The 6600-nt window shown below is 40.7% G+C and overlaps 1 non-coding gene across 1 annotated transcript; it reads right to left on the bottom strand.

Moving 5' to 3' along the window:
* Nucleotides 1-433: 433 nt before the first annotated feature.
* On the bottom strand, nt 434-537 carry LOC112714128 (small nucleolar RNA R71). Its single transcript, XR_003159084.1, has one exon. It is a non-coding gene; the product is annotated as a small nucleolar RNA R71 (small nucleolar RNA).
* Between the last annotated feature and the right edge of the window lie 6063 nt (nt 538-6600).

The raw sequence follows: 6600 nt of genomic DNA, 5'->3' as shown, positions 1-6600 counted from the left end.
GAGCTATTCGAACAAGAAGCTGAAAAACACATATGGCAGCTGAGCCAAATAATGTAGGAGATGTAAGAAAGGTTCTTGGTGACTTCATTGCACCAACTTCTAACCTCTATGGCAGAAGTATCTCTATATTGCCACTAGAGCTAATAACTTTGAGCTAAAGCCTCAGTTAGTCTCTCTAATGCAACATAATTGCAAGTTTTATGGACTTTCACTGGAAGATCCACATCAGTTCTTATCTGAATTCTTGCAAATCTGTGATACTGTTAAAACCAATAAAGTGGATCCTGAGGTTTACAGACTTATGCTTTTCCCTTTTGCTATTAGAGACAAAGCTAGGATGTGGTTGGATTCTCAACCTAAGGAAAGCCTAAATTCTTGGAAAAAGTTGGTTAATACTTTCTTGGCCAAGTTCTTTTCACCTCAAAAATTGAGCAAGCTCAGAGTGGAAGTTCAAACATTCAGACAAAAAGAGGGTGAATCCCTCTATGAAGCTTGGAAAAGATACAAGCAATTGATCAGGAGGTGTCCTCTTGACATGCTCTCAGAATAGTCTATCCTATGAATCTTCTATGATGGTCTATCTGAGATATCCAAGATGTCCTTGGATCATTCTACTAGTGGATCACTCTACTTAAAGAAAACGCCGGTAGAGGTATAGGAACTCATTGAAATGGTTAACCAGTTGATGTATACTTATGAGAGAAACCCTATGAACAATGGGGTAGCTCAGAAGAAAGGAGTCCTGAAAGTTGACACTTTGAATGTCATATTAGCTCATAACAAGATAATGACCCAACAGGTTAATATGATCTCTCAGCACTTGATTGGAGTGCAAGCTTCAACTAGCAGCACTCAAGACACGTCCTATGATGGAGACGCCTATGATCCAGATCAACCCATGATGGAAAAGGTGAATTACATGGGAGAACCCTATGGAAATACCTACAACTCCTCATGGAGAAATTATCCTAATCCTCATGGAAGGATCAACAGAAGCCTCAGAAAGGCTTCAATAATAATCAAGGTGGAAGAGCCCAGAATAGGTTCAACAACAGACCAAAATTCCCATCTTCTCAGCAACAGATGGAGACTTCTAAGCAGAGCCTTTCTAACTTAGCAACCATAGTCTCTGAGCTCTCTAAGATCACTCACAATTTCATAACAGAAACTAGGTCCTCCATCAGAAATCTAGAGGTACAAGTTGGTTAGCTGAGCAAGAGAATCCCTGAGATCCCTCCTAACACTCTTCCTAGTAACACTGAAGTAAACCCAAGAGAAGAGTGCAAGGCCATCACTGTAGAAGCTGAGGCCAAATCTGAAGGGGATAATCTGGCATTGAACGCCAGTAAGGAAGTCCTTATTGGGCATTCAACGCCTAAGGGTGAGCCATCTTTGGCGTTGAACGCCAGTAAGGAGGTCCTTACTAGGCGTTCAACCTCCTTATTAGGCGTTCAACGCCTAACAAGCCATCATCACTAGCGTTGAACACCAGTAAGGAGGTTCTTACTGGGCATTCAATGTCCATAAAGCCACAATTACTAGCGTTGAACGCTAGTACGGAGGTCCTTACTGGGCGTTCAATGCCCAAAAAGCCACTATTACTGGCGTCGAACCCTAGTAAGGAGCACCTTACTAGGCGTTCGATGCCCAAGGCAGCACAAAAGCTGGCGTTGAACGCCAGTGAAGGTATTCAAACTGGGCGTTCAATGCCCAAAAAAATACAAGTTCTAGAATTGAATGCCACAATAGGATAAGTTGGCGACCCTAAGCCCACTGAGAACTTTCCTATTAAAGAACTGATAGAACCCAAGTTTCATGAGGAGCCTATTAAAGTTCCCTTGAATGCTTGGTCGAAGATCACAGAATCTGTAGAGTACTCCTCCTTTGATGAGGAAGAGGAAACCAGGAAAGAGCAAGTTGCTCGGTACCTAGGAATTCTAATGACGATGAATGCCATGTTGTTTGGCATGGAGCCATTGGATGAAGAACCTTCAGTGCTCACCAAGGAACTCAATGCCTTGGTTCAGCAGAAGTTACCTCAAAAGAAGCTGGATCCTAGACACTTCTTAATTCCTTGCACCATAGGTACCATGCCCTTTGATAAAGCTCTGAGTGACCTAGGGTCAATCATAAACCTCATATCTCTCTCTGTAAATGAGAGACTGGGAATCTTTGAGGTACAAGCTGCAAGAATCTCACTAGAGATGGCAGACAAGTCCATGAAAAAGGCTTATGGACTAGTAGAGGATGTCTTGGTGAAGGTTGGAGACCTTTATATCCCTGCTGACTTCATAATCCTAGATACTGGGGAGGAAGAAGATGAATCCATCGTCCTTAGAAGACCCTTTCTAGCTTCAGCCAAGGCTGTGATTGATGTAGACAGAGGAGAACTAGTCCTGCAATTAGATGAGGACTATCTTATGTTTAAGGTTCATAAACCTCATTCTACCTCAGCTGAAGGAAGCACCATTCATAAACATGAAGTACTTCAACCACCCCTCTCAGCGCAGAGCTTAACAGAGCCCCTAGACACCAACTTTAAGTTTGGTGTTAGGCAGCCATTATCAAGCACTGAGAACAAAGGTACTAAGAAAAAAGTACCTAAAGGTTGGAAGGATAAAAAAAAATCCCCACTGAAGGCCTCTGGTGCACGAAATTGTGATCATCAACAATGGCACCAATGAATTTGGTAGCACTCTCAAACGTGAATCACACTTAGTCACAACTCCGCACAACTAACCAGCAAGTGCACTGGGTCGTCCAAGTAATACCTTACGTGAGTAAGGGTCGATCCCACGGAGATTGTTGGTATGAAGCAAGTTATGGTCATCTTGTAAATCTCAGTTAGGCGGATAATAATTGATTATGGAGTTTTCCAATAATAATAATAAATAAAACATTAAATAAAGATAGAAATACTTATATAAATCATTGGTGAGAATTTCAGATAAGTGTATGGAGATGAATTGTCCCTATTGGATCTCTGCTTTCCTACTGCCTTCCCTCAATCCTTCTTACTCCTTTCCATGGCAAGCTGTATGTAGGTCATCACCATTGTCAATGGCTACATCCCATCCTCTCAGTGAAAATGGTCCAAATGCTCTGTCACAGCACGGCTAATCATCTATCGGTTCTCTATCATGTCGAAATAGAATCCCTTAATTCTTTTGCATTTGTCATCACGCCCAACAATCGTGAGTTTGAAGCTCGTCACAGTCATTCAATCCCGGAATCCTACTCGGAATACCACAGACAAGGTTAAACTTTCCGGATTCCCATGAATTCCGCCATCAATTCTAGCTTATATCACGAAGATTCTAATTAAGAAATCCAAGAGATATGCGCCCGGTCTAAGGTAGAACGGAAGTGGTTGTCAGTCACGCACGTTCATAGGTGAGAATGATGGTGAGTGTCACAGATCACCACATTCATCATGGTGAAGTGCAACGAATATCTTGGAACAAGAATAAATTGAATTGAATAGAAAATAGTAGTAATTGCATTAAAACTTGAGGTACAGCAGAGCTCCACACCCTTAATCTATGGTGTGTAGAAACTCCACCGTTAAAAATACATAAGTGATGAAGGTCCAGACATGGCCGAATGGCCAGCCCCCAAACGTGATCAATAGTCTCCTAAGATGAATAATGGAATAAACCGAGACCAAAGATGTCTAATACAATAGTAAAACATCCTATTTATACTAGACTAGCTACTAGGGTTTACAGAAGTAAGTAATTGATGCAGAAATCCACTTCCGGGGCCCACTTGGTGTGTGCTTGGGCTGAGCTTGATCTTTACACGAGCTGAGGCTTATCTTGGAGTTGAACGCCAAGTTATAATGTATTTTTGGCGTTCAACTCTGGTTCGTGACGTGTTTCTGGCGTTTGACTCCAGAATGCAGCACGGATCTGGCGTTGAGCGCCAGTTTACGTCGTCTAATCTCGAATAAAGTGTGGACTATTATATATTGATGGAAAGCTCTGAATGTCTATTTTCCAACACCATTGAGAGCGCGCTATTTAAAGTTCTGTAGCTCCAGAAAATCTATTTCTAGTGCACGGAGGTCAGAATCCAACAGCATCAGCAGTCCTTTGTCTGCCTTTTATCAGAGTTTTGCTCAGGTCCCTCAATTTCAGCCAGAAATGACCTGGAATCACAAAAAAACACACAAACTCATAGTAAAGTCCAGAAATGTGAATTTAGCATAAAAACTAATGAAAACATCCCTAAAAGTAGCTAGATTATACTAAAAATTATCAAAAAACAATGCCAAAAAGCGTATAAATTATCCGCTCATCACAACACCAAACTTAAATTGTTGCTTGTCCCCAAGCAACTAAAAATAAAGTAGGATAAAAAGAAGGGAATATACTATAAATCCCAAAATATCAATGAATATTAATTCTAATTAGATGAGCGGGACTTGTAGCTTTTTGCGTCTGAACAGTTTTTGCATCTCCCTTTCTCCTTTGAAGTTTAGAATGATTGGCATCTATATGAACTTAGAATTTTAGATAGTGTTATTGATTCTCCTAGTTAAGTTTGTTGATTCTTGAACACAGCTACTTTTATGAGTCTTGGCCGTGGCCCTAAGCACTTTGTTTTCTAGTATTACCACCGGATACATAAATGCCACAGACACATGACTGGGTGAACCTTTTCAGATTGTGACTCAGCTTTGCTAAAGTCCCCAGTTAGAGGTGTCCAGAGCTCTTAAGCACACTCTTTTTTCTTTGGATCACGACTTTAACCACTCAGTCTCAAGCTTTTCACTTGGACCTGCATGCCACAAGCACATGGTTAGGGACAGCTTGATTTAGCCGCTTTGGCTTGGATTTTATTTCCTTGGGCCCTCCTATCCATTGATGCTCAAAGCCTTGGATCCTTTTTACCCTTGCCTTTTGGTTTTAAGGGATATTGGCTTTTTCTGCTTGCTTTTTTTTGCAAGCTTTTGCTTTTTCACTGCTTTTTCTTGCTTCAAGAATCAATTTCATGATTTTTCAGATTGTCAATAACATTTCTCTTTGTTCATCATTCTTTCAAGAGCCAACAATTTTAACATTCATAAACAACAAGATCAAAATTATGCACTGTTCAAGCATTCATTCAAAAAACAAAAAGTGTTGTCACCACATCAATATAATTAAACTAAATTCAAGGATAATTTCGAAATTCATGTACTTCTTGTTCTTTTGAATTAGAAACATTTTTTCATTTAAGAGAGGTGAAAGATTCATGGAATTATTTATAGCCTTTAAGACATAGTTATTAACTACTAATGATCATGTAAAAGAGACACAAATATAGATGACATAATAAGCATAAAAATCGATAAACAGAAAAATAAGAACAAGGAATGAATCCACCTTAGTGATGGTGGCGCTTTCTTCTTGAAGAACCAATGATGTCCTTGAGTTCTTCTATGTCTCTTCCTTGCCTTTGTTGCTCCTCCCTCATTGCCCTTTGATCTTCTCTAATTTCATGGAGAATGATGGAGTGCTCTTGATGTTCCACCCTTAATTGATCTATATTGTAACTCAAATCTTCAAGAGAAGTGTTGAGTTGTTCCCAATAGTTGTTGGGAGGAAAGTGCATCCCTTGAGGCATCTCCGGGATTTCTTGGTGATGAGCTTCCTCATGCGTCTCTTGGGTTCCATGAGTGGGCTCTCTTATTTGCTCCATCCTTTTCTTAGTGATGGGCTTGTTCTCCTCAATGGGGACGTCTCCTTCTATGATGACTCCAGCTGAGTAATATAGATGGCAAATAAGATGAAGAAAAGCTAGCCTTGCCAAAGTAGAGGGCTTATCGGCTATTTTGTAGAATTCAAGGGAGATAACTTCATGAATTTCTACTTTCTCTCCATTCATGATGCTATGAATCATGATGGCCCGATCCACAGTAACTTCAGATTAGTTGCTAGTGGGGATGATGGAGCGTTGGATGAACTCCAACCATCCTCTAGCCACAGGCTTGAGGTCCAGTCTTCTTAATTGAATTGGCTTGCCTTTGGAGTCTCTTTTCCATTAGGCTCCTTCGACACATATGTCCCTAAGGACTTGGTCCAACATTTGATCAAAGTTGACCCTTCTTGTGTAGGGGTGTGCATCTCCTTGCATCATGGGCAAGTTGAATGCCAACCTCACATTTTCCGGACTAAAATCTAAGTATTTCTCCCGAACCATTGTAAGATAATTCTTTGGATTCGGGTTCATACTTTGATCATGGTTCCTAGTGATCCATGCATTGGCATAGAACTCTTGAACTATCAAGATTTTGACTTGTTGGATGGGGTTGGTTAGAACTTCCCAACCTCTTCTTTGGATCTCATGTCGGATCTCCAGATACTGATTTTTCTTGAGCTTTAAAGGGACCTCAGGGATCACCTTCTTTTTGGCCACAACATCATATAAGTGGTTTTGATAGGCTTTGAAGATGAATCTTTCCATCTCCCATGACTCGGAGGTGGAAGCTTTTGTCTTCCCTTTCCCTTTTCTAGAGGTTTCTCCGGCCTTAGGTGCCATCAATGGTAATGGAAAAACAAAAAGCTTATGCTTTTACCACACCAAACTTAAAATATTGCTCGCCCTCGAGCAAGA

The sequence above is a fragment of the Arachis hypogaea genome, chromosome 9, assembly GCF_003086295.3.
Source record: "Arachis hypogaea cultivar Tifrunner chromosome 9, arahy.Tifrunner.gnm2.J5K5, whole genome shotgun sequence".
Lineage (NCBI taxonomy): Eukaryota > Viridiplantae > Streptophyta > Magnoliopsida > Fabales > Fabaceae > Arachis > Arachis hypogaea.
Note: the sequence above shows the minus strand (reverse complement) of the source record. Positions and strands in the feature narration are given on the sequence as shown.